The 27,604-nt window shown below is 39.9% G+C and overlaps 5 non-coding genes across 5 annotated transcripts; 3 read left to right on the forward strand and 2 right to left on the reverse strand.

Annotated features, from left to right (window-relative positions):
* Window positions 1-11,593: 11,593 nt before the first annotated feature.
* On the forward strand, window positions 11,594-11,665 carry TRNAA-CGC (transfer RNA alanine (anticodon CGC)). The gene has a single exon. It is a non-coding gene; the product is annotated as a tRNA-Ala (tRNA).
* Window positions 11,666-12,999: 1,334 nt separating this feature from the next.
* TRNAN-GUU (transfer RNA asparagine (anticodon GUU)) lies at window positions 13,000-13,073 on the reverse strand. The gene has a single exon. It is a non-coding gene; the product is annotated as a tRNA-Asn (tRNA).
* A 2,245-nt stretch (window positions 13,074-15,318) lies between these two features.
* Window positions 15,319-15,390, forward strand: TRNAA-UGC (transfer RNA alanine (anticodon UGC)). The gene has a single exon. It is a non-coding gene; the product is annotated as a tRNA-Ala (tRNA).
* Window positions 15,391-24,095: 8,705 nt separating this feature from the next.
* Window positions 24,096-24,169, reverse strand: TRNAT-AGU (transfer RNA threonine (anticodon AGU)). The gene has a single exon. It is a non-coding gene; the product is annotated as a tRNA-Thr (tRNA).
* Window positions 24,170-26,186: 2,017 nt separating this feature from the next.
* On the forward strand, window positions 26,187-26,259 carry TRNAA-AGC (transfer RNA alanine (anticodon AGC)). The gene has a single exon. It is a non-coding gene; the product is annotated as a tRNA-Ala (tRNA).
* Window positions 26,260-27,604: the final 1,345 nt, after the last annotated feature.

Consider the following 27,604-nt stretch of genomic DNA (forward strand, 5'->3'; position numbering starts at 1 on the left):
CGCTCTCTCTCTCTCTCTCTCTCTCTCTCTCTCTCTCTCTCTCTCACTCTCTCTCTCTCTACAAATTTGACTGTGTTTTATACTCACTATACGTATGTGAAGGGAAGTTTTTATCAAGAACACATTCTGTAAAAAATTTGATCTTTCAATGTCTATGTTACTTTCTAGCATAATGTAGTTTCCTTAATTATTTGTTTTACTCATGTCTCTCTTTGCTTTTGCTTTGTCTGTGATCATGATTACTACCCCTACCTTTTTTATTTTGGCTGAAGCATATTAGATTCTGCTCCAGTCCTTTATTTTAATTTTATGTGTGTGTTTCTATTTCAAATCTGTCTCTTATAAATAACATATTATTGGATTGTGGTTTTTAATCCATTATGTTATCCAATTTCATTTTACGGGTAAGCTGCTGTCATTCCCATTCACAGTTATGTTTGCTAACTGTATATTTCCCTTCATCTCATTTTCTTCTTCTTCTTCTTCTTCTTCTTCTTCTTCTTCTTCTTCTTCTTCTTCTTCTTCTTCTTCTCTCTCTCTCTCCCTCAAAACTCTATTTTGCTTATGATCACTGCTTGCCTCAATTCATCCTCCCTTTTGTCATCCTCATCTCTTTCTCTTATTCCAAAGCTCCCAGGCCAAAGAGAAAATACCTCAATAGTGTGGGATGTAGTTAGAATCACACAAGATTTAGTGGCTTCTGTATTAAAGAAGTGAAAGGCCTGGCATATGATATTTTTGAAAATGAAGGAACTAGAATTACAATCAAGAATAGTAATAATTTTTCAGGGGGGAAAATGAGTAGTCAATGAAATAGAGAACTTCCAAGCACTCCTAATGAAAAGATCAGAGCTGAATACAAAATGTGACATTCAAAGGAAAACTAAAGAGAAACATAAAAAAGTATACATGAAAGGGAAATCACAAGAGACACATGTTAAGCTGTTTACATCTCATTTCTATTTTTCCTGATGAGCCTAAGATATGAATGTAGTTTTCCTTGATAATTACTTAAAAGATGATGTCTAGGTTCTTTTTGGATCATGGCTTTCATGTAGTCCAATAATTCTTAAATTATCTCTCGTGGATCTATTTTCCATATCAGTTGCTTTTCCTGTGGGATAGTTCACATTTTCTTCTGTTTTTCATTCTTTTGACTTTGTTTTATTGTTTCTCCATGTCTCATGGAGTCATCAGCTTCCACTTGCCCAATTCAAATTTTTGAAATTAATTAATTTATTTCGATAAATATTTCCCAATCACATTTTTTAAAATTTAGTATTTTATTTTCCCCAATTACATGTAAAATGAATTTTTAACATTTGTTTTTAAAACTTAAGAGTTCCAAATTCTGTCCCTTTCCCCATTGCACTCCCCCTCATTGAGAAGGTAAGCAATTTGAAATAAGTTAGACATGTATAGTTATGCAAACATTTCTATAAAATTCATGTTGTGAAAGAAAATGTAGCCTCCACCCCCAAAAAAAACCCTCAAGAAAAATAACGTAAAAAAGTATGCTTCAATCTGTATTCAGACACCATTAGTTCTTTCTCTGGGAGTGGATAGCATTTTTCATCCTTCAGAGTTGTCTTAGATCATTGTCCAATTCTAGTTTTTAAGGAATTATTTTCCTTGGTACTTATTGTACTTAAGTATTTCTTATTGTACCTCTTTTCCCATTTGGCCGAATCTGCTTCAGTGGATTTTTGGACCTCTCTTACCATTTTGGTCAATTCTGTTTCTTAAGGTATTATTTTCTTGAGTATTTTTTGTGCCTCTTTTACCAAGCTGTTAATTCTCTTCTCATAATTTTCTTGCATCATTCTCGTTCCTTTCCTCAATTTTTCCTCTGCTACTGTTATTCCTTTCTTCAACTTTTCCAAGAATTCTTATTGAATTTGGGTACAATTAGTACTTTTTTTTGAGGCTTTTTGTAGCTGTTTTCACATTAGCATCTTCTTCTGAATTTATGTCTTGGTTTTTCCTGCCACAATAGTAATTTTTATGGTCAAATCCTATTATTGTTAATGTTTGCTTGTTTTTCTAGTCTATTTCTTCACTTTGAATTTTTTAATTTTAGGCTCTACTCACCTGGGGAATGGGAGGTATTATCTAAAGCTTTGGGCCTTTTTTGTGCTGCTGTTTTTACAGCTAGTTCTGGAAGTCTGAGTTTTTCATGCTTCCTCAGTAGTATGATCCTGGGGGAGGTGTTGTCACTGCTCTCCTGGTCCAGGCCCCCTCACAAGATGGGCTCCTGTTCTCCTGCAACTATAAGTATTTTGGAACTATGTCCAAGGCCCTTGTTCCCCTTTGAACAACCACCAGGACTCTGTTCCAGGACTCTCTCAATCCTGGAACTACAATCCAGAACTGCATATGGGCAATAGAGTTGCCACTCAATGCCAGCTATGCCCAGTGCCAGTAAAGTATCCCTTATAATCTCTCTCTCACCAGTTGTCCAATTTTCCTTACTATCTCTGGACTGAGAGCTCTTAAATGTGTTGCTGCTGTGGCTACTATTGCCACTGTGGCATGTGTGGGCTCCAGATAGGCCTCTACCTTGGTGGCACAGACTTCTCCTCTTCACTTTTTGTTTTCTTAGGCTGGAAAAATCTCTCACCTTGGACTTTTGTTGGTTATCCCTCTCTAAAATTTGGTTTGAGGTATTATTTTAAAGTTGTTTAGAGGGGAGTGTTGGGATAGTTTAGTTGGACAGTTTCCCCTAATGTGCCCTCTTGACTCTGTCAATACAGTTATTTATTAAGTACATAGTATGTCCTAGACACTGTATTGGGCTAAGGGGATAAGTGACAAAAATGAAACAACCCCAACCTGTAAGAATCTAATATTCTACTGACATAGTGGTTATGATCAAGTGATACAAATAGGCTTTAGAAAAAGTATATTTTCACTTACTTTGTTAGATTTGTGAATTTAAATATTGATTGCAACATTCTGAAAACACATGCATTGTTCCACAAACATCCCGTCTCAGCAAAGAAGTAGGGAGAGGTGCCTTCTCATTACTCTTCTTTGGATCCACGATTGTTTGTACACACACACACACACACACACACACACACACACACACACACACGTGTATGTATATATATATATACATATATATATATATGATTTTATAGCTTTAATTTTCTATTAATTTATGGGTGTTGTTCTTTCTGTTGCATTGGTGTAGTCATTTATATATTGATTTCTTGGCTCTCCTATCATCACTTTGTATCAGACTATGCGTTTTCCATGTTTCTGTATTAATGTCATATTCTATTATGTTCTTATGCCACACTTTGTTTAGCGATTCCTCAATCACTGGGCATCTGCTTTGCTTTCAGTTCTTTGCTACCACAAAAGTGGTGCTATAAATATTTTGGTGTATGTAGCAACATTCTTTTTTATCAATGGCCATCTTTGTGGCATAATATGCCTGTAAAAATGTGTTCCTTTTTTCTATGGGATAGCTCTTTGGGAAGGATGAGGAGGGAGAGATAGTAGAAAAAAATTTAGGTCATCTATAAACAAAATATATCAATAAAGAATACCTTGAAAAATAAAGGTCTTCACAGCCTGTCTCCTTCCTACATTTCTAGTATTTCACTTTACTCCCATCATTGTAATTGTACAATCTAGCTATACTGGACTATTTGTGTTTCCCCAAAAATGTTCCTCCATTTTCTGTGTCTTTACACTGGCTATCTTATACTTCTAAAATACTTTGTTCTTCCATCTCTACCACTTAGTTTCCCTGCCTTACTTCCAGAGAGCTCAAATCCTACTTTTTTATAAAGCCTTCCAGGCCTCTGAAGCTAATAGTAGTCTCCTCTCTAAGATTACCTTCCATCTGCTCTGTCTATATTTTGTATGTACCTAATTATTTGTTGCTCATCCTTCATTTTCAAAGAGGACCAGTGACATCATAGGGTGATGTCTTGACTTGAATGTGAAATGGATTTAAGTGAGACAGAGTTGGACAAAGTCATCAACCTCACTCTTTCTTATATTCTTTTCCAATTAGATGTGACAATTTTTAGCATTCATTTTGACAAGATTTTGAGCTCCAAATTTTTCTCCCTTCTTCCTCCCCCTCCCCTCTTCCTAAAATGATAAGCAATTTTATAGAGGTTATATATGTGCAGTCATGTAAAATACATTGCCATATTAATCACAGTTATGAAAGAAGAAACATGAAAAGGAAAAAAAACATTAAAATTGAAGTGAAAATAGTGTTTCAATATGCATTCAGAGTCCATCAGTAACTGCTCTGGATGTAGACAGCATTTTCCGTCATGAGTCATTTATAATTGTCTTGGATCATTCTGTTGCCCAGAAGAACTAAGTCATTCATAGTTGATCATCATACAATGTTGCCATTACTGTGTACAATGTTTTCCTTGTTCCGTTTATTTCACTTTGCATCAGTTTGTACACATCTTTCCAGATTTTTCTGAAATCTGCCTGTTCATTATTTCTTATTGCATAATAGTGTTCCATTGCATTCATAACCACAACTTGTGCAATCATTCCCCAAGCCACACTCTTTCTTCCAAGTCATTAAAGACTAGTGACAAAACAAAAGTCAAAATGATTTTCAGTGGCCAGGATGTAGTGGAAATTCCTGGCATCTTTAATATCTAACCAGGCTCTCAACACTCCACAGTGTCTGCTTCAGCTGCCATCCTCACCATTGGAAAATATTGTTCTTATACAACCCTTTTGCCAGGGAAAATCTTCATATGCTTGGAGTGGACATCTCCCAACCCCCAAAGAGTTTGATGCCTGTTTGTTACTTTTAACCTGGTTTCGTCGATCTGTTGAGATGATTTTGCTAGGATGTGGCCATTGCACAATGCGACTGCTTCTTGGAGCTGCAGGTGAAAGGTGGACGCCAAAGGTGGTCAATCAACTCTGAAAAGATTTGACAAGTCCTCACACCAAAGGTGCTAGTCCTTCCTGAATACTCCATTCACCCCACATAGTTATTTACATGGTGCCTCACCCTTTTTAATATGAGCTTGTGGCTGGCAGAGACTGTTTTTTGCTTTTCTTTGTATTCCAAGTTATCGCATGGAGTCTGGCATACAATAAGCACTTAAAATCCTTGTTGACTGACCACCATTTTGGTGATCTTCCTCTGGATGCTCTCTATATTTTCAATGTTTTTCCAAAATGTGGAGATCAGGATTGAACCTAGTATTCTGTATCTTATCTGACTAAGGCAGAATCCAGTAGATTCACCTTCGTCCTAGTTAATGATCTCATGTTTCTCTTAATTCAGTTGAAATTTCTATTAGCCCTTCTGGCTGAGATATTGAATAATGACTACCTTTTAATTGCTTTACAATCCACCTTTTTGTAAACCTTTAGTTTAATATATAACTTTGATTTAAATTCTCGATTGCTTATTTTGGGCTTTTGTACTTATTTTACTTTTTTGTCAGCATGAAATAATTTGCGCAATAATCACTTCATAGAATAATTCAAAATCTGACAGAGCTAGTCCTTCTTTTCCTTTTTTCTTCATAATTTCCTTTTATCTTATTGTGTACTTCATACAGGCTCTTGGGGTACTTATCCCAATACACTCACAGTGATGAATCAGAGCCCACAGAGTGAGGATATCTCTTATGAAGGTTCTAGGAGTAGTCTTAAGGGATTATGCTGTCTTTTTCTCATACTATCAACTTGATCCCATCTCCCCATTTTGGCATGTTCTTTCCAACATCAATTTCCAGTATCATCATTTGATTCAATGATTCATTCCACAATGTCATTCAATATCATCAATATCAATTACTGTTAAAAAGGAATATTTACTGAGAAGATACAGCACAACCAGAAGTAATAAGCACATCCCTGTGAACTATTACCATACTCTCCTCTATACTACTACTTCAGCCCCTGGAAGAGTGGGCTCAAACTTGAAGCATTTCCACAAAGCATTGGCTCTATCAAGTTCACTTCTAAGTGCAGCATAGTCAATAGATAGTCTCTCCCTTGCTTGTAAGAGTCGAGATTTTGACTGTGAAATCAGTACCTTGCTGGGATGGGTTCTGGTCTCTTCTTAGTGATCTGCTGGTGGTCTAGAATTGGCTACCCACAAATTCTAGTATCAACTCCTCTTCTGGCCTTTTGAAACTCACATGGTTTCAACCCTCTCTAGTAGTCCTTCACCTAAGAACAAATCAGAATAGACACAACATAGGCAGAAGCAACCATAGGGTCATGCGTTCATGGATTCATGTCAACCTGGATGGAGAGATTAGGTCATTGGTTCTGAGTTTTGAATGTTAGAAATTTTCCTAACTGGGAGCTTAGAGAAATTGTGACTAAATTTATAACTTTTCATCTAAAACAAACACCCTAAAGCTGAAAAGAAGGGGACCAGGTAGGTATTTGAGGACTACAAATCAATTTTGAGTCTCAAACTGAGCTAATAATTGTAATAGAAGTTAAATAGAAATGGTCAATGGAGCTTCAGAAGAGTAAATTGACACACTTTTCAAGAACAAGAGCAATGGTGTTTTGATTATGGTTCCGGAACTGGTAAGTGAGGAGATGGGGTGGGATGGGGGAGGGTATATTTGGTAGAGAAGTGGCCTTTGAGAAGATGGACAGATAGCAGCATCAGGCATAGCTGGAGCTGGTTTGATCTGCTTTAGTGCAAGAAGGAAGGCATTTATTATTGTGTAGTGAAATGGAAGCTTCCTAAGTAAAAGAAACATGGTAGCAAGAATTTATTATTATCATTTTTGATTTAATATTGAGTTCAGAGTTTTCTTTGAAACCTTTTGTAACTATATTATATATGTGTATGTATATACATGTACACAAAAACACATATACACATATGTGCATTGTTGTTGTATCTTAAAAGTTCAACGATATTTTTCTCTTTATAACTTGTTGGGAAAAAAAGGCTGAGTGGGATATTTTTTTACCCTTGCACTCAAATTTTAACTATAAGATAATATTAGCCTCTTCCCAAGTCACACTCAAAATAATCACTACCAACTGTTTTGTGGATGCTGCCCATCACAAGGTAACAGTTATATCCCACAGTTACTAAATGTATTTCATCCTTAGACTAATTATGAGAAATGTTCATTATAAGCCTTCCCTCTTGTTAACCATAACATGTTTCTAAAGCTACAGAGGTAGTTGATTGTATGCTAAATCTGAGTTACATTCTTGGCAAACACTGAATTCATACATATTGTTCATAATCTTGAGTATGCATTCCCTAGCAGAATATCCAGGAGGCATTGTTCATATAAGGTGAAACGATTCTGCTATGCTCCAGCGGGAGACAAAGGATTAGGAATTTTAATTTCTCCCTGTTTGGTCCCCAACTTTGGAATATAGACATTGACAATCTTTTTCCATCTACTCCCATTCTCCTACCACCAAATGTGACTTTCTCTTTAATCCCCATGTTTGGGCTCCACCTCTGTAAAAAGGTCTTTCTGAATATGGGCAAAATGGGGAAGACCATGTGTTCCACTGTGTAAGCATGTCAAACCCTTCACTAGACAGAAATTGTTGCTGGGATTGGTTCTGGTCTTTTCTTAATGCTCTGCTGGTGGTCTGGAATTGGCTGCCCACAAATTCTACTTTAAACTCCTCTTCTGGTCTTTTGCAACTCACATGGTTTCAGCCCTCTCTTCACCTAAGAACAAATCAGAATAGACACAAAATAGGCAGACACAACCACAGGGTTATGTGTTCATTGATTTTGTCCAAGGTGGGAAAACAGTTTCATGAAGCAGGCTGTACCTGAGCTGGACCCTGAAATAGTAGAACTTAAGTAGGAGGAAGAAGTATATTTTAATCATGAGTATGCTTGAAATTAGGCGAATATAAAACGATGTCAAGAAACCATTAATGTTCCAGTTTGACTGGTACATAGAACAGCTTGCTTAAAATGTTTTTGAAACCAGATTTTAGAAGGTCTTGCCAATTTGTGGAGTTTGAATTTTAGCATATAAACAATAGAGTCACTGATAATATTTTATTGGGGAAGCCAATTAAAAGTATGCTTAAACTGCAGGTTCACATTATTCTATCTCGACTTGATATAGCTGTGCATAGGATAGGAAATCTGTCACTTCTAAAAAAGGGTATTGGACCCAATCTTCTCTCCTGAAAAGACCTAAGTCCTCACCAGTGTCACCTATTAATTGATTCCTGAAAACCAACCTCACCAGAGCCTTTGAGACTTTGGATGTTCAAAATGTCCAAATATCTATTATTAATAGATGTCCCAAGACTTATCCATTCAATAAGGTTCATATAAGCCTAACAAGTTTGATGGGGTTTGCCATTTCAGTTTTTCATAATCTGGCACCCAGAAATAAAATGGCACCCCTCTTTACTAGCAGAAAAAAAAAATTCCCTCACAAAAAATCAGACTCTATTATTTCCAGCAATTTGCTTGATGGGACATTAAACTCTGACCTATTTATAAAAGAGATTCTGAATAGATGGTAAAATATTTCCACTGAGCTTGTATTAATTACATGTACTCTGTGAAATTGTAGAGGTTCCTAAAGGAAATTCATAATCGCTGAATCATTGGGCCCAACTATTCCCACTAGAAAGATTGAAAGTCACCTCTAAGATTCTGTTGGAGCTAATCTCTATGCTTTTATAGCTAATCTCTATTCTTTTAACTTCTCTCCTAGAAGATTTAAATACTTCTGTGTTCTTGTGAAGGACTTTTTAATTACCTTGAGAACTGCTAGGAGTATTTGAATATGGTTTTATTTTTAAAATATTTCTAAGAATATAAAAGTCAGGCTTTTAAATTATTGTTATATTAAGAAGGACATTTATAATTTTGGAAGACCAGAGAGAGGGTGACCAGGATGGTGAAAGGACTTAAAAGCATAGCCAAATTAACTATAAAGAGTATTTGAAGAAAGATGGTATCTGCATCCAGAAAAAGAACTGATAAATAGAAGTGTACATAGTATAATTTTACATATATGTGTGTGTGTGTACATACACACACATCCCTATTTGTGTCTAATGGTAGACATCTGGGGAGAGATTTGGAAAGAAAAAAAGGTTAAAAAGAAATTTACATGATAATTTTGTTGTATATTTGAAAGGGATAGAAAATTGTGCATAGTAGATTTGCAGTTTCATGTGCATTTTAAAAATTGTACTATGTTGTGGAAATGCTTGTTTTATGCAACATATTAAAAATAAAATAAATAAAAACAAGCAAACAAATGTAAGTCAAGAAAAAAAAGTAACTCACTGGTTTTGCCTGGTCAGAATAAAAAAGGAGAGACCAAATAAAGAAGTCCTAAGAAGTTCATGATAATTGTCTTTTAACTACTGGGAGAGAGATTAGACTTGTTCCTCTTGGCTCCAGAGGTAAAAGTAAGGGTAAAAAATGGAAGGTTTTCCCCCCAATTGATAAATGGTCAAAGGATACAAACAGGCAATTTTCAGAGGAAGAAATTTAAGATATCCATAGTCACTAAATCTAAATCACTATTGATTAGAGAGATTCAAATCAAAACAACTCTGAGATATCACATCACATTTATCAGACTGGTTAACACGACAGAACAGGAAGATGATAAATGTTGGAGAAGATGTGGGAGAGTTGGAACACTAATTCATTGTAGGTGGAGCTGTGAGCTGATCCAACCATTCTGGAGAACAATTTGGAACTATTCCCAAAGGGCTACAAAAATGTGCATACCCTTTGACCCAGCAATACGCTTCTAGGACTACATCCCCAAGAGACCATAAAAATGGGAAAGGGTCCCACATGTACAAAAATATTTATAGCAGCACTCTTTGTGGTGGCCAAAAACTGGAAATTAAGGGTATGCCCATCAATTGGGGAATGGCTAAATAAATTGTGGTATGTGAATGTAATGGAATACTACTGTGCTGTAAGAAATGATGAATAGGAAGATGTCACAGAGGCCTGGAAAAATTTATATTATCTGATGCTGAGCGAAAGAGCAGAACCAGGAGAACTTTGTACACAGCAACAACCACAATGTGCTAGGATTTTTTCTGGTAGACTTAGAACTTCACTGCAATTCAAGGACTCAAAAAAATTCCCAATGGTCTTTTAAGGCAAAATGCCTTCCACATCCAGAGAAAGAACTATGGAATTCAATTGCAGATTGTAGCAGATCATTTTCTTTTGTCTTACGTTTTGGTTTGTTTTATGATTTCTCCTATTCATTTTAATTCTTCTATGCAACATGACTATGGTCAAAATGTATTTAATAGGAATGTATGTATAGAACCTATATAAAATTGTATGCTGTCTCAGAGAGAGATAGGGACGGTAGAGGTGAAGGAGGGGGAGGGAGGGGAAAAAAATCTAAGTTATGTGGAAGTGATTGTGGAACTCTGAAAATAAATTTACAAAAAGAATTATACATTTCTGACAAAAAAAGAAAAGAAAGAAAAGATCTATTCCTAATGGACTTGGTGGGACCTAGAGCTTTGGCTTCGCTCAAAAGGATCTTAACAGACTAAGAACCTAGCAGGCTGCTTTGGCCTCTACTTCCCCAGGGCAGATTGAGGTTACTGAGTCTTAGAGGGTCTGGGAGAGCAGAGTGAAATTTGGGCAGGATCTGTTGACCTGGGAGAAAAAAAGAATCAGAATAGCTGGATACTGCCAGTTTCTCCCAAGTCCTTCTTCCCCTCTCCAGGGAGGGAGGGTAGTTCTTAACAGCTGATTCAGAAAGATTTATCTAATTTTGTCTTCCTTTTGCCGTGATTTTTTTTTGGGGGGGGGGGGAGGAGCTGAGGTGTCCAGACCCTTGATCTTATAGGAGCAGGGAGCTCCAGGTGTGGGAACTCCCTACAGTCTTAGAAAGCTGCTGAAGGTGAGGGTAGAGATGCTAAGGCAACTAAGAGCACAAGTGCCCTTTCCATGGTCACACAGCCAGTATATGACAGAGGCAGTTCTTGAAAGCAGATTTTCCTAACTGCTGGGCTTGCCACCCACGATTCTACACCTTGCACAAAATCTGTCCTGATAGGGTGTGAAAGAGGTCATTCTAGGTCCTCTGGACAATAGAAATCAGGGTCTGGATCTCAAAAGGAAAAGCTCAGAGTGAAAGGAGTGTTGGAGGGGAGGGGAGGGAAGTGAGCACACTAATTCTTTACTTCAATCTTCTCCTCTGAGCTATGAATGGACGTATTAATTTTGCTGGTGGCAATATACTGCATTTCTTTATGAATCACCGACCAAAACCGCGGCTTTTTTCCTCTGCTGGTGAATGTCAACCGAAGTCCCTCCATTCCTTGTTCTTTCTTAGGTTGCGATTTTATTTCTGTCTTTCTATTGTAACCAGGTAACAAAAGCGAATGAAATTGGACATCCGCAGACGCGGTTGGGAGAGGTCGGTATAATGATGCAGTCTACCTCCTTTTCCACCGTAATCCTCTGTCCATAGTAACAGGCTGTCAGTTCTCTGATTTATCTAACTGTGGGTCCAGGTTCTATGATCACGAAAGTAGAAATGTGAAAGCAACCGTTTGAAATCACCATATATAGCACATCTGAGTCTCTCGTTCAACCACCTTACTCGTTGTTGGGGATGTAGCTCAGTGGTAGAGCGCATGCTTCGCATGTATGAGGCCCCGGGTTCGATCCCCGGCATCTCCACTCTGTTTGGCTGTGTTTTTTGGGGTCACCCTATATTCTCTTCTCCAACTTAAATATTTCCAGTTTACTTGAAGTGATCCGCACACAATAGCATGCAGCTGTCATTTCCAGCGTCTCTTAAGGTTCTCTCCTCAACTTCTGCTGGGTATTTTCGGCCCTGAAAAGTTCTCAACTCCCAGATGCTGAAACTCCTGCTGATACAGTTAATTAACTTGCCTATGCTCATGCTCACTCATGTCAATGTTCTTCCGAAAATGAGGCAACTACAACTGACATCATGAATAACTTTATGCTTTATTCATCAGTCCCATTCTTCCCGTTCTCTGTCTCCTTTCTGACTCCCAAGAAACTTCTCAGACCTTTCCCTACACCTTAGTGTGTGTTGTTCCAAGGGTCTGTCCTTGATAAGGTTCCCTTTACTTCTCCTTTGTCTACAAGTATCCATTAGATAATAGAAGAGGTTGATTAAGTAGGTGACACAGATAGAAATAAGGAAGACATCCGAACTGTTTCTGGGGAGTGGTGGTAAGGTAAGTAATGTTCTCAGTTTTTGGACAAATTGAGTTTAAGATTCCAGGGGCCTCCAAACAGAGAGGCTATGTGTACCATTGGATAATGATACAGATCTTGGCAGTCATTATTAAAGGCTTCTTCTTATACATACTAGGTGTGTGACCATGGGTTAGTCATCAGAGCTCTAGGAAACTCTCTAAGATGCACACAACCCACGTCCTGGACCTCCACCCCTATCCTCTAAAAGCCAGGATCCAGTTTCTGGGAATAATCATTTACTACCTTCTGCTTTGGGGTCCAATACAGGTGATTGGAGACTAGGTACAAGTGAATCCCCTTAGCCTAGGATATCTACCGACTGCCCCTGAGACAAGGGTCATACTTCAGCTACAATTCCATACTGCCATCTACCAGGGTCATTTCGCTATGCTATATTCCTATAGCCCGGGATAAAGTTTATTTTTCCAACCCACAGTCCCAAATTCTCCCCTCCACTCCCCCGAACAAAACACTCCTCCCTGGTCACCAATTTCCTAGATGTATTGTCTTCCTTAATACAATAAAAGCTCTTTTAAAGCTTAGATCGTCTCTTTTGATTAAAAAACACATCCAAATTTTACTGTGGTAAACTCCTAATAAATACGCTTTCATTCATTTTATTCGTTCACAATGAGATGGTGTTTACTTGCATTGGAAGAGAGGGAGTTTGCTTATTCAGTTCACCTTACTATTAAGCTCTAGTATTGGAGACCATGAACCGGCAGAGCCTATAAAAATGGAGAAACGAAGGGGGAAAAGACATTAAGGAAAACCCTTAACTGCGTCCCTGAGTGGGCTTGAACCACTAACCTTTCGGTTAACAGCCGAACGCGCTAACCGATTGCGCCACAGAGACTGCGTAACTTTGCAAGGTGAGTCAAATTGATACTCGAGACCGAAAAAAAAATTTTTTTTTTAAAGTACAGCAAGGGTTTAGTGATCACAGATTACCTTTTCTCTCAGGGAACCTCTAAAAGATAGTAAAGTGTCAATATGCATATGGAACAAAGTCAAGCCCAAGATTCCAAAGCAGGAATCAGAGGACACATCTTTCCTCCTGGGACTCGGATGCGCAAAGCTACTTCGACTCTCCTTACCTTGGTGTCCAAGGAGAACTGCCCAAGTAAAAACTACTACTTCCAAACCCCCTCTAAGCTGCCACGTAGCTCTCCCGCTTGGGAACAACTTGGAGCATACGTCCTTTCCAGAGGCCAGTCTTTAAGGGCTGGGCAGTGGAATGGGAGGCAGAGGAAGTCAGGCTGGCAGTTTTTATTTTTTTCTAGTTTCGCGTTCTAGGAGGGGAAACTTGTCCTTTGATTCCTTTTCGACTTCTCTTTTGAGCTTGAATTTATTCACAATTACAGATCTCGGCCTCTCCACTACGGTCAGGTTACGGTGTCCAGAGGACCCATGCCCACTTGACCTTAGGGACAAGGTACACACTTCCACTCTCCCCTCGCCCTAGGTTTGGATCTTCTGTAACATGACCAAAAACAGCAGTTTCTGTAGCTCGACTATTAGTGCCCTCGACGGTTTATAAGCCAAAAGGACAGTGGCTCCAGCCTTTTTCCCAGGCCCCTTTTAACCTCCCGAAGTTTTGCTTACTCTTGGACTCTGCAAAATTGATTTATAATTACCAAAATATTTTATTAACCAGCCTTTCTTGTTCTGTGCCTCTTCGGGTTCTTGTCTAGGTCTTTCCCCATCTCTCCATTCCAAAATGTCACTGGCACTCACTCAGATCACTTTCCAGCCCTGACTTCTGCGCTCCGGACCCAAGAGGTCAACTTCCAAGAAATCTCCATCGGGACCTCCCCATCGCCTCCCCGGATTTAAGATCAAATTGAAGCCTTATATATTCTCCCCTCCCACACCAAATTAGAACTCCTCAGTTCCTCTTTCCATCTGCGGGGTTCCACTGTTATCCAGGGTGATAGCAATAAAGAGAAGACTGAGAAGGCAGACCAGGGCATTACGGGGTCCAGAAGGAAAGGATAGAAAAGTAGTAGGAAAGTGTGATGAAACAGAGAAGAGGGGATGGTGAACAGAGTTCAGAGTTGCTAGGAGCTGAAGGGAGATGAAAATTGAAGGCTGTGGAAATGGGAACCTTGTGGGAGACTTGGTAAGTAGAAGTACCAGACAGCAGATCTTTGATTCTCCTCTCTCTGTCATCTCTCATAGAATCTGTAACTTCCTAAGAGAACTTCCCATAGCCTATCTGTTCTTGCTCTGCACCCAGGATAAAGTTTCCTTTTAAAATTCGAAGTTTTACCTTCCTTTTTTTCTGAAATATTCCTTTTGTCTCCTCTCTGGTGAGCCATCCCTTGTAACAACGAATTTAAAAGGGGGAAAGGAGGGCAGCAAAACGAACTAGTCTTTCAACCTATTCAACCGATTGTCTGTCTCTGTCTTTCTGTCTGTCTCTCTGTCATTGTCTCTGTCTCTCCCCGCCCCCCCACAGACATATGTACGTCCATAGTGTCCCTAAAACTCCTGCAAAGAAGGGGCTTTATTTTTTCGTCTCTTCTTCTGAGTCAAGCTTGATCCTTATAATTACAGTGTTCAGTTTAGGATTTTCTCGTGCACTGAATACAATGCAGGCTCTGGGGTCTGGAGGACTTGAGTTCAAAGTCAGCCTTAGACATCTATTATCTGTGTGACCCTTGGCAAGTCACTTAACCTTTTTTATCTCGATTTTCTCATCCATAAGATGAGCTAGAGAAGGAAATACCGAAGCGTTTGCCAAGAAAATCCCAAATGTGGTCACGAAGAGTGGGACACGAAGTCGGAAAAAGCAGTTTCTTTTTTGCTCAAAACCCTTCAGTCAACCACGTGAAGTTGAAATTGTGTGTTTGGGGGGCTGGAGGGTTGTGTTTCCATTTTAAAAACTCAGAATTCAGGGGGAGGAAAGGCAATGGAAAATAGTGTTCTTGTTTCCATTTTGGCTGTTACTCTATATGTTCCTTAATGGGATTTTCAGAATTTTAGAATACCCCCTTTACCTAGTTTAATGACCAAGAAAACAAAAAAAGAAAAGCTAAATATTAATTTGCTAAAATACCAAGTTGAAGTGAAAGAATAAAAAACATAAACGCAAGCGGGGGGATGTAGCTCAGTGGTAGAGCGCACGCTTTGCATGTGTGAGGCCCCGGGTTCGATCCCCGGCATCTCCACAAGGTATTTTAATTAGTAAGTCAAGTTACCTCGTGCAATGTGCCAAAAAACTCCAATCCAACCAACATCCTTTCCCAGATCACCGGAAAACAGTTTCTCCTTTCCACCTTTCCGGAAGCTCAGAATTATGAAGTAACTGGCCTAAACTCATAAAAGTCTGATTTTATAAATAAAAGACAATAAAAAGTTATAATGTAAGCCCTAGATCTTTGAATTTTTCGCTTTAAGCATCAGCGTTAAATGAAAGTGTAAACAGAAGAATATTTTCCACCTCCTAAATCCCAGTAATTATTTTGATAAGTGCGGCGTCCCTCCCCCGCCCAGATGTGAACTTAAAAGTTATCTTCTTAGGAGGCAAAAAAAAGAAAGAAAGAAAGAAAGAAAGAAAGAAAGAAAGAAAGAAAGGAAGGAAGGAAGGAAGGAAGGAAGGAAGGAAGGAAGGAAGGAAGGAAGGAAGGAAGGAAGGAAGGAAGGAAGGAAGGAAGAAAAAGCATCTGAAGAGATGGAAAACACCGTCTCCTTACTAGTGGAGAGGAGGGTGAAAGGGAATTGTGGCGGGAAAAAAAAAAAAGGCGAAGTTAAGGATGAAGGAGGAACTGCGAGCCTCTCCGAGGCAGCTCGAGCATTCTGGGGAGGTGTTCAGGTCCAAAACCCAAATAACAAGAAAGTCAGAAACACAGAAGCAGGTAAGGGTTGGTAAAATGCTCCTCCCATTGGCCAGACTTGCGTTTTCATAATGTCACAAATAGATACAGGTGTAAAACTCTCTCTCTCTCTCTCTCTCTCTCTCTCTCTCTCTCTCTCTCTCTCTCTCTCTCTCTCTCTTTCACTCTCTCTTTCGCTCTCTCTCTCGTTCGGTCTCGGTCTCTGTCTCTCTCTTCGATTTATCTGTATCTGCTCTTTTAAAGTCTCAGATAATTGATTGACGTGCACTTTCATTGGGATATTTCTTTTTGAAATAATTGCAAACTCCTTGCATGGGGAATTCACCTGCAATCTACACAAACGCCTCTGTCTTTCCAATAGAAAATTTCCAAAAATTCAGATGGCAACTAAGTGGAATGAATCAAATCCTTTCACCTTGAAAAAGTTATCATGTCCTAAATAGACTTTTCCTAAGCATAAATACTCTAAGTTCCTTTGATCCTTCCATCAGCTTTTAGCACCGCCTGGAGTGGTGGGTTTGTTTTGTTTTGGTTTTTTGCCTGTTTATTCCTTCCCTGCTTTCCTTTCTCTATGCATCACCTGATCCTCTGATGCCTTTATTAAATATGCTACCCAGAACTAAAAATAATACAAAATCATGGAATTTTCAAGTTGTAAGTTTCCAGAAGCAGTCTAGTTCACCGCATAACCCAAAACAATCTCTAACTTTTAAAATAAATGTTCATTCAATGAGTATTAGGGGAACTGATCTCAAAGGAAGCCCATTTCACTGACTATTCTTGCTTACAACTCTAATTGTTAGAAAGCTTTTTCAGAAATCAAGCTTAAATTTGCCTCTGCAAATTCTACTGTTGCTCCTATCTCTGTTGTCTGTTGCGAAATAAAACAAGTCTAGCAGTCCTTCAGATACTTGAAGAACTCTCTTTCCTAGGCTAAATATCTTCATTTCCTTCAAGTGGTTCTCCTACGTAGTAGACTTAAGACTCTTCAACATTCTGGTGACCTCCTTTGGAGACTCTCCAGGTTGTCCATATCCTTCTTAACTATAGTTCTCATAAGTCAACACAATTCAGCAGATGTATTCTGACTAGGGATATATATCAGACAGATATACTCTGACAGAATACATGGACTACATATTTGCTTATTCCTGGAAGCAACATCTCTCCTAAGGCAACCCAATATCTTCTTAAGTATTTTGGTTCTTATATCACACTGTTGACTCATATTGGCCATATGGTCAAGCAAAATTTGGAGAACTTTTTCAGGCACACTATTGTCTAACCATAGATCTGTCACCTTTTGCTTGGAAACCTGATGTTTTTTTCAAGCTAGAAAAGACATGAAGTAGGGTGGATCTAAAAAATTATGAAAGAAAGTGATTGTGTAGCATATTAAATAAAACACTAGGAATTTATTCTTCCCCTGACAATTGTTGGAGTGAGAGCATAGACCTCACAGTCCTTTTACTCTTTTGGACCTTTGATAAAGTGAAAATTTGGGGAGTTTGGAAATGGAGTTCAGCAAGCCTCAATAGTGACCTCTTTTGCATTGTTCTTACTGGGTCATCATCTTTAGAGGTCTCATGATCTTATGATCAGATCCATTCAGGGAAAAACCCATCTTTTACTTCCCCACTAGTGACTTCAAAGAAGTTCCCTGCTGCAACATCTGAAGAGGGAACAGGGTAATTTTAAAACTTGAGTTAGGGCAACTAAATTTGAATCATGACTCTTACACTTTGTCCTTGTATAAGCTAGTACCAATCATTGAAGGTCTCTGGTACTTATTTTCCTTGTCTCTAAAATGAAGGTAAAGGGAGTGGTTGGGATAGATGACTCCCTGGCTTTTATAAGGTCTATCTCAATCATGCCACATGCTTTCATCAGGTCATATTTTGCCCCTTATTAATAAGGCCATTTTAGTGATTGTCTTTGAAAGAAAACTCCTTGGGAATAGATTGCTTTACAAAATGCCCTGGGTTGAGCCTAGCAGAAGCCTGGCAGGTAGAGTGCTTACTCTTGCAACCTCTTACATTCCTGCAACATCTTACATTCACCCACCTTCCTTAAAGTTGAATCCCAATGGAGTCTTTATTTAAATAAGTAGTATCTATTTAAAACAAAGAGCAAGTATTATCTGTAGGGAGAAACTTGAACCATTTCCCTTAAGATCAGGGGTGAGACAAGGATGTCCATTATCACCACCATCATTCACTATTGTACCAGGAATGCTAGCAGTAAGAAAAGAAAAAAAACTGAAGGAATAAAAATAGGTAATGAGGAAATAAAACTATCACTCTTTGCAGATGATATGTTCTCTTTAGAGAACTCTAAAGAATCAACCAAAGACTAGTTAAAACAACTTTAGTAAAGTTGTAGAATATAAAATAAGCCTCCACACCTCATGAGCATGTCTATATATCTCCAACAAAATCTAGCAGGAAGAGATAAAAAGAGAAATTCCATTGAAAATAATTGGAGACAATATAAGATTCTTGAGAGTTTACCTGCCAAAAGAAACCCAGGGATATATAAACAAAATTACAAAATACTTTTCACAAAATTAAAGACAGATCTAAATAATTGGAGATATATTTATTGCTCATGGGTAGGCTGAGCCAATATAATAAAAATGACAATTCTACCTACATTAATTTACTTACTCAGTGTCATACCAATCAGAATATTATTTTATAGAACTCAAAAAATAACAACAAAATTCACCTGGAAGAAGAAAAGGTCAAGAATATCAAGGGAATAGATTTAAAAATTATGTGAAGGAAGATAGCTTAGCAATAACAGATTTCAAACTATATTACAAATTAGTAATCATCAAAACAATATGGTACTTGCTAAAAAATAGAGTGGTGGACCAATGGAATAAATTAGGCACACAAAAACAGTAGTAAATGACTATAGCAATCTAGTGTCTGATAAACCGAACAATCCAAGTTTTGGAGGCAAAAACTCACTATTTGACAAAAATTGCTGGGAAAGCTGGAAAGCAGTTTGGTAGAAACTAAATATAGTTCATCATTTCAGACTATCTATCAAGATAAGGTCAAAATGAGTATGATTTGGACATAAAGGGTGATATTATAAGCAAATTAGGGGAGCATGGAAAAATGTACCTGTCAGATATATAGATAGTTTCTGACCAAACAAGAGACAAGAGGGGATCACAGTATGATGGATAATTTTGATTACATGAAATTAAAAAGCTTCTGTGCAAACAAAACTAATGCAATCAAAATTAAAAGGAAAACAGGAAACTGGGGGAAATTTTATATTAAGTTTCTTCATAAAGACCTCATTTCTCAAATATATAGGGAACTGAACCAAATTTATGTATAAAAAAGAATAATTCTTCAGTTGCTAAATAATCAAAGGATATGAAAAAGCACTTTTCAGAAGAAATCAATGCTATCAATAGTCCCATAAAAATTAGTCTAAATTGCTACTGATTAAAGAAATACAAATTAAAACAATGCTGAGATACCACCTTATACCTATCAGATTGGCTAACATGACAGAAAAGAAAAATGACAAATGCTGCAGGGGATGTGGAAAAATTGAAATGCTAATAAACTGTTGGTGGAGTTGTGAATTAGTCTGACTATTCTAGAGAACAATTTGGAACTATGCCCAAAGAGTTATAAAACTGTTTCATACATGCCCTTGGACACAATAATACCATTACTAGGTCTATATCCCAAAGAGATCAAAGAAAAGGGGAAAGGACCTATTGGTACAAAAATATTTATAGGAGCTCTTTTTGTGGTGGCAAAGACATGGAAATCAAGGGGATGCCCATCAGTTGAGGAACAGCTAAACAAATTGTGGTATATGATTTCGAGGGATTATTGTATTATAAATAATGACAAAAAAATGGTTTCAGAAAAACTTAGAAAGACTTAGATAAACTCATGAAAAGTCAAGTGAGCAGAAGGGGGATCACATAGTGTATAGTAACACCAATATTGTAAGTACAATTAATTTGAAAGACTTAACTATTCTGATAGATGGTGATCAAAGATAATTCCAAAGTACCCATGACAAAACCTATTAGTCATTTCCAGAGAGAACTAAGGAACTCTGAATGCAGATTGAAATATACTTTTTAAAACTTTCTTTATTTTTCTTGGGGTGTTTTGTGTTTTCTTTTGCAACATGGCTAATACGGAAATATGTTTTTCATGACTTCACATGTATAATTGACATCAAATTGCTTGTCTTCTCAAGACGCTAGAGAGCAGCAGGGGGGAGGAAGAGAATATGAAACTCAAAATTTTTAAAATGATTTAACATTCTTGTACATGAAATTGAGAAATATTTAATGAGATAAATAAAAATATTTTTTTTTTTACAATTTTGAATCCCTCCTTTCATTTTATTGGTTACTCTTTCAGAACCCCATACTCATTTTGGGTCCAGTCCTTTTCTGCCTTTAAAACATCAATTCTCATGCAAGGGAGGGCCCCAGGAATTCAGTGAGTTTGGCCACTCAGAAACCTATTAGAATGGCAATAAGGTTTGCGGGATTAGCTCAGATGGTATATAGAGTGCTTTCTTAGCATAAAGGACTGATGCTCACAGTCCTCCAGGTTTTTCTTTTCTGGAGTTCCCAACCAGATTTTTACTCTCCAATTAACTTAAGAGTTGATGGGATATAGGCTTCCTGTTTCCCCTCCTATATTCCTCTAGTCATACGGGTCACCAGGAGAATAAAGTTAATCCAGAAGTTGATAAGAGTAGATAGAGATTAGAACAGCTTCACTGACAGACACAAAGAAGATCCCTGAGACACTCATCAATCCAGGTTCTGGGCTGTTATGTCATTGGCATATCTTGAGACCCTGTCATCCTGCCTGAAAGTTGAAGAAGAAGCAATCTTATTGCATCAACATGGGAAGGTCCCTGGCTGGATGCCAGGTTCTACAGGTTGTGTTTAAATTTTTTATTATGATGATAATGATACATTCACTTCGTGACTTCATTCAGACTCTTCTCTATGCCTTTCATTCTAATCTTCTCTTGTTGAATGCCCATCAGTTTAGGAGAAGCACCCTTGTTCCAGGGATTCTTGCCTGATGATCCCATGCAATGTCCTTCCACTAGAACTTTGCTTCAAATTTTCTTTTGTAGCTCCATTGAATTTGTTGTAGAATATTGTGTGCTGGTTTATTACCTGCTAAGTGAGAAGCAGCTCCATGAGACTGCAGATGCCATTTTACCTAAATAAGATATGAAAAGAGTCATGGAAGTTGGTTGCTCCCTTCATCCCTGTCTCAGGGTTCTGCATGCAACAGAAGGCAAGGCAAGACAATCAGAATTTATTACACAAGTCATTATGTGCCAGACACTCTTCTAAATGCTAGAGAATCAAAGGGGAGCTTTAGCAATGTTTCTTGTATTGGGAAAGCCAACATTTTGTAACACATAGGTAGACATGTTGTTTAATGGTTGGAGTACAGCCACAGTTTCTCCTCTGTGTATTTTGTAAAGGACCCGAGCAAATGTTATAGGCACCTGAGCCTTCATTACCATGTTGCCTACGAGTATTTAATGCCCATCTCTCAAAAGATTGCTGCACCCTCTTGACAAAAGTTCATGATTCCACGCCCTCTAACTGAGGGGAACATATAGGTGATATACAGCAGAGAATGAAACCCATCTGGAACACTCAAAACCTCTGCTCTAGGCAATTCTTGCAATTTGATTAACAATAAAAGTTTCAAAAGTTCCATTTGTGTCTGCCATCTAGTGGGGAATCTAAAAAAATGGCTCATCTTTTGAGTGAATGATAAATGTGCCCAGTTAATCGTCAGTCCCTCCCCATCCCACCCACCATGGTTAGGCTTTATTTCTTGTCTCCAGCTTAGTAAGATTGTCTGCTCATGGAGCACAGTGTTCTGCTTATAGACTGCAATGCTTTAATGTATCTATGACCTCATCATTGTGGATGGATTCTCAGTCACAGAAAATGAAAACCCTTCCTTAGCATGTTCTTCTTGCCCAAACTCTGCCACCAGTTTTCCCATAGAGTATTTCACCAACATTCTGGAAGTCTTCCTCAGCTTCTGTCGGCATTTATGGGGGTACCAGGACAAAACTGTTCCCTGTTATGCCTCCATCCTGATCCACCATGGATTCACTTTTTCCTATTCAGCAATTTCTAGCTGATGTGACTGGGGCCAGGGAGAGGGGGTGCCAAGTCATCTTCTTAGGGACTTAAAAAAACAATAGAACATTCCAGCAACCTAGACAGCTGTTTTCCAAGGGAGTAACTTTTAGAACCCTTGAGGTGTTGGTATCAGTGAGAAGCTGGGTTAATATTAGGAGGTGAAAGAATATCAGGGGGTGTGGGTAGACATGTTGTTTAATGGTTAGAGTACAGCCACAGTTTTTCTGTCGTGGATTTTGTAAAAGACTTGGGCTTTTACAGTGTGGTATCACAAAAGTGGTAGCCTTAATTTAGTAAGGAAAAGAGAGGAGGCTTTTTTTTTGAAGTTTCATTAACATCTTTTTAAAAAATCATTCATATCCTTAAGTATCCTCTTGTCCATAGCCCTTCCTTTGTAAGAAAGAAAAGTTAAAAAAAAAACCCACCAGTTTATTTATTACAAGATTTTAAAGCGGAAGACAGTTTATTTTTTCCAGTCCTATAATTCTATCACCCTAGGCCAGGGGAGAGAAACCTGTAGTCTGGAGTGTGACCCTCTAGGTACTAAAATGTGGCTCTTTGACTGAATCCAAACTTTACAGAACATATCCCTTTAATAAACGGATTTATTCGGTAAAACTTGGACTGATAGAAAAAGGCCACACCCAAGGACCTAGAAGGTCACATATGACCCCCAGGCCATAGGTTCCCCACCCATACCCTAGGCTCTACCTGGTACTAGGCATTAACTTTCACACCTCAACTACTACATTAAAGATATTTAACTTACATTTTCTTCAAATAAAATCAACACATGATTATAATTTGGAAAATAGTACATACATAAAGTGTGTATTCCAGGGATATCCAGAATGAACACTAATGGACTGGGATTGTCTCTGTGATGTTAAAATGGATTTCTTTGAAATCTTTGTTTAACCTGAAGACTCCTTTACTCCTGGGGTGTTCTAACATTATCCCATCCCACAATTCTAAGGTCTGGTCCAACCTGTATTCTCAAAGTGTACTACCAGTCTCTTCTTGAAAATCTTCAATTTGGTAAGGAACTCCAAGCTCCCTTAACAGCCCAATCCATTTCTTTTTTAAAGTTTACGTTTTAAAAAGTATCAATATCTTTGTTCTTAAATTACCTTCATTTTCAAATTACCCTCCTTGATGAGTCAGACAAGAAACAGCAAGACTTAGGCCCAGCTACTTATTCTGTAACTGAATGGAAGTCCAGCTGTTAAAATTTCCACCACTTGTTCTTTTTCCTTTTTTCTTTTAAAGTCTATGTATGTTTTCCTATGGCTACTAGCTGTAAAACCTGAGATTGGCTGCCTCTCAGAGTGAAAAGGTTAAGAGGAAAAGACATTGGTTCTTTATTCAAAAACTTCCAGAGACTCCCCCATACTCACTTTACTTGTCATAGACTTCAGATACTCGTATTCAAGACCTCCAGTCTGACTCAAATCTACCTTTCCAACCTTATCTCATACTATTTCTTTTCAATTACTAGCCACATTGAGCCAACACTCTTCCATTCACTCTGCACAGTTCTCAAAAGTTCTTGTACCTTTCCCTGCTTGTACTGCGCCTCTGAATCCCCTGTGGAAATTTCTTTCTTTTCTCTAGGTCATCTGGAGAAAAGGATGACGAGGAAACCTTTGATATCATGGAAGAGAGCAAGGTCTGTATTTTGCCTTTCTCTCTATGCCCAGCACTTAGTACAGAACCTGGCACTTAATAAATACTAGCTGTCTAGTCAACTGAGGTCCCCTCTGGCTCTAATCTTTTCTCAAAGGAATACTGCTTTTGCTGTTCTCTTAGGAATTCGGTGAGACGCAAAATAAAAAAGAATAAGAATAAAAGGAGGCCCCGCTGGGATTCGAACCCAGGATCTCCTGTTTACTAGACAGGCGCTTTAACCAACTAAGCCACGGAGCCAAGACTTTACCTTTCCTCCCATTCCAGCAGGAAAGAAAAAAAGGAGAAAGAAAAACCGCCCACTTACTTCTTGACACTTTCCCTTTCCTGACTCCCCAATCCCGGGCACACACAAAGGTCACCTGGCCTTTTCTTGTTTTCCCCTTCCTACTACGCCGCACCACAACTTGCCCATTCCTTTCCCCAGTCCTCCCCAGGAAGGCAGACGCTCACCCACAAACGCGCCAGCCCCACCTTCCTTCCCTTCTCGGTCCACCAACCTCACCCCTCCCTCGCCCCTTTGCTCCGCTGCTCCTCTCCTCCTCCCTCACTCGCCGCACCAAGACAGCCTCTGCTCAGTGGCTCCAGTCCCTACCTCGACACCAGTCTCTACCATGGCATTCCAGGACAGCCGTCAGCTAACCTCGGCTTGGAAAGAAGCGAAAGCGCCAATTTCGAAACACTTCAATGCGCACCGGGCACTGAGGAGGTGCCTATTTCGGCCCGACGGACCCTCCCTACTCCTTGCCGGGAGTTAAATAGTGGGATCCAAGGAGAAAACCAGAAACTCTCCTGCTCCCTGCAGCAAAAGACCCTTGACGGAACGTCAACGGAGCCTTCCCACGGCCCATCAGCTAGCTGCATCCCAAACGCTGTCCCCCAGCCGGTCTTCGGCACCGCATCCTTCCTTCTGGGCGCTCTCCCGCGATCGCGGTCCTCACGAGGGATTTTAGACGGCTTGGACGACACGAAAGATCCGGGATGTACCCGTCGAAGAGCTCGCAAGCAGCAGGTGGCTATCCGTGGGGCTACTTTCCTCTCGTCTGCTGGAACGCTTAGACGCTCTTGTCCTGCCCGCAGGATCTGACGTCAGTTCCCTGAGGGAGCCCCGCCACGAGAGGTATTTTCCTCTCCCCAGATCAGAGTTTGCAGAGAGAAGAGGAGACGGAACTGACAGTTAGTTTCTCCATGGGCGCCCTAGGAGAAGTGTTCTCTTTGGTTCTGCCGCGGGTCGTGTAACCTCCAGCCCTCACGACCAACAGGGCAGCCTGAGCAAATACCCCGCATCGGGTTTCTGCAGCCTGAAGGCGACCGTCCGAAAGGAAAAGAGGCAAAAGAAGACTCGCCTCTGAAGGGATCCCGCGTCCCTCTTGGGTTAACTACCTTCAGGGCGAGACGCACGCTAAGCCGGGTCTAGAGCACGGGGCTCCGGGGACTCGATCGTGAGAGCCGCGCCCCAAGCACACAGGCAGGAGCCTTTGCCCGCTCAGCCACAGAACAGCAAGCCGCCGCGTTGTGCTTGGTGTAACGGAAGTAAGAACAAACTCAGGCGGCAGCGGAGGTAGCGGCGGCAGCGGCCAGCCCGGCTCCTGCGTCAGACCTCCGTCTCCTTTGCGTCCCTTTCAGGACCACGTTGAGCCCTCCACTACCTCCTTGAACCCACTGAGACCAGGGATGCGGGGAGTACAGGTGAAATTATCTGTCTGTCCCTGCCCCTCTCCCTCCTCGCCACTTAGTCCCTAAGCCTTGCTCGTTCGCCCGCCGCCCACCTCCACACAAGCGCTCCAGTTCTCTCTCCGGCCCAGGGCCGTTTGCTCGGCGAAGAACCGCCCTAGCGTGCTTCAGGCCTATTTGGGGCTTGGGGAAGCGACCCGGCCCAGACCCGCAGAAAGAAGCCCCTGTCCGGTGTCAGAAGGAAACGCCTGGGGACCGGAGTCCCTGCCAACCCAGCTTGGGGCTGCGTCCGTCCCTCCGCCAGAGACCGACGGGCCAGCCATCCAGCCAACGCACACAGGGTCCTGGGAAAGAGCCCTAGGAAGTGCGACCCCTGTCCTGGCTGTGGCCGCTTCTATCTGCCTTCGGGTTCTTTCGGCCCTGCCTGCTCAAGCCTTCCTTCCGTCCGAGTCTGCCTCCGGCTCGGCCATGTGATCGCCCCTAGGCCTTCGGTTCAAAGCGGGCAGAGGACTTGGACGCTGGTTGATGTGTTTGGTGATGTAGGTGGCTGTGAGGATTACTCTGTGAGAGTAGTCTCAGCGTCGGGGGATTAGCTCAGATGGTAGAGCGCTCGCTTAGCATGCGAGAGGTAGCGGGATCGATGCCCGCATCCTCCACTTTTAATTCCCATGTCCCTGCGTCCTCCTCGCCACCATCTCGGCGCGACCACCCACCTCCCCAACTTCTCCCATTTCCCCACCCAGCGGTGTTCTCGGCCGCATACGCAGGCTCGCCAAGGAGCTCCCTGAAGCTCGTCCTGCCAGAGAGGAAGTTGCTCCTTGAAGCCACAGGGCATCTGGGGTATGGCAGAAGGAGCTCCCTGAAGCTCGTCCTGCCAGAGAGGAAGTTGCTCCTTGAAGCCACAGGGCATCTGGGGTATGGCAGAACGAAGGCATCCGTCTACTTCCCCAGGCTCACACACCCTCCGGTGGGAACGTTGGGAAGCAGATTTTCTCCGGGAGCTAAGAATTGGAAACAGAAACCCTGAGGCAAAACACAAGCGAGTACGCAAATGAACATTTCAGCCACTCTGAGGTCCTACCTGAACTCCTCAGATTGGTAAAGATAACTGCTACCGAAAGAAAGATGAGAAATGTCCAACTGGTTCTGGTTCTCCAGCTGTAGCTTTGTAAGTTGTTCCAGCCATTCTGGGAAGCAATGTGTAACTGCACTCCCCAAATTCCTGAATCGTGCCTACCCTTTGGGGCAGTTATGCCATTGTTCGATACATATTTAAATCTGCAAAGTCAGGGCAGTTGTAATTAATCTCAGCCTTTGGCGAGTTTTTAAGGATAATTCAAGGGTAATTATGAAAGCTTCTTTCGCATATAAGCTGGATCATGTCAGACTGATGAAAATTATGTCTAACATGGATAGAAATTCAAAGTTTAAAACATTAGAGTTAAAAACCATCCTACGACATAATTACAAAATATTTTTAAAAATCAGTTTGTATAAAATGAGATGCAGAAAAAACCTTTGACAAAGATTTGCTCCTTTGCGTTAAAAAAAATAGAAAGCATAGGAATCGATGGACTACTCTTTAATATGATAAAAACATCTATGACAATATAATTAAAATCACACTCCTACTGAAACTGATTTACAAATTTAGTGCCATACCAAAAAGATACATACATGTGTGTGTATATATATGTATATGTATATATATATATTTGCGTATACATATACACATAACAAAATTTAACCTGATGAATAAAAAAGATCAATAATCCCAAAAGAATGAAAAAAGTGAGAAAGGGGGCCTACTACTACCATATCTCAAACTATATCACAAAGTAGTAATCATCAAACCTTTCTGATGCTATTCATAAAATAGAAAAATTGATCAGTAATACATATTAAGTGCACAAGACCTAGAAACAAATGCAGAAGTATAGTGATTGAAATACCTGGGCAAGTCATTTATTCTCTATCTCAGTTTCCTCATTTATAAAATGA

The sequence above is a fragment of the Notamacropus eugenii genome, chromosome 6 (genome assembly GCF_028372415.1).
Source record: "Notamacropus eugenii isolate mMacEug1 chromosome 6, mMacEug1.pri_v2, whole genome shotgun sequence".
Classification (NCBI taxonomy): domain Eukaryota; kingdom Metazoa; phylum Chordata; class Mammalia; order Diprotodontia; family Macropodidae; genus Notamacropus; species Notamacropus eugenii.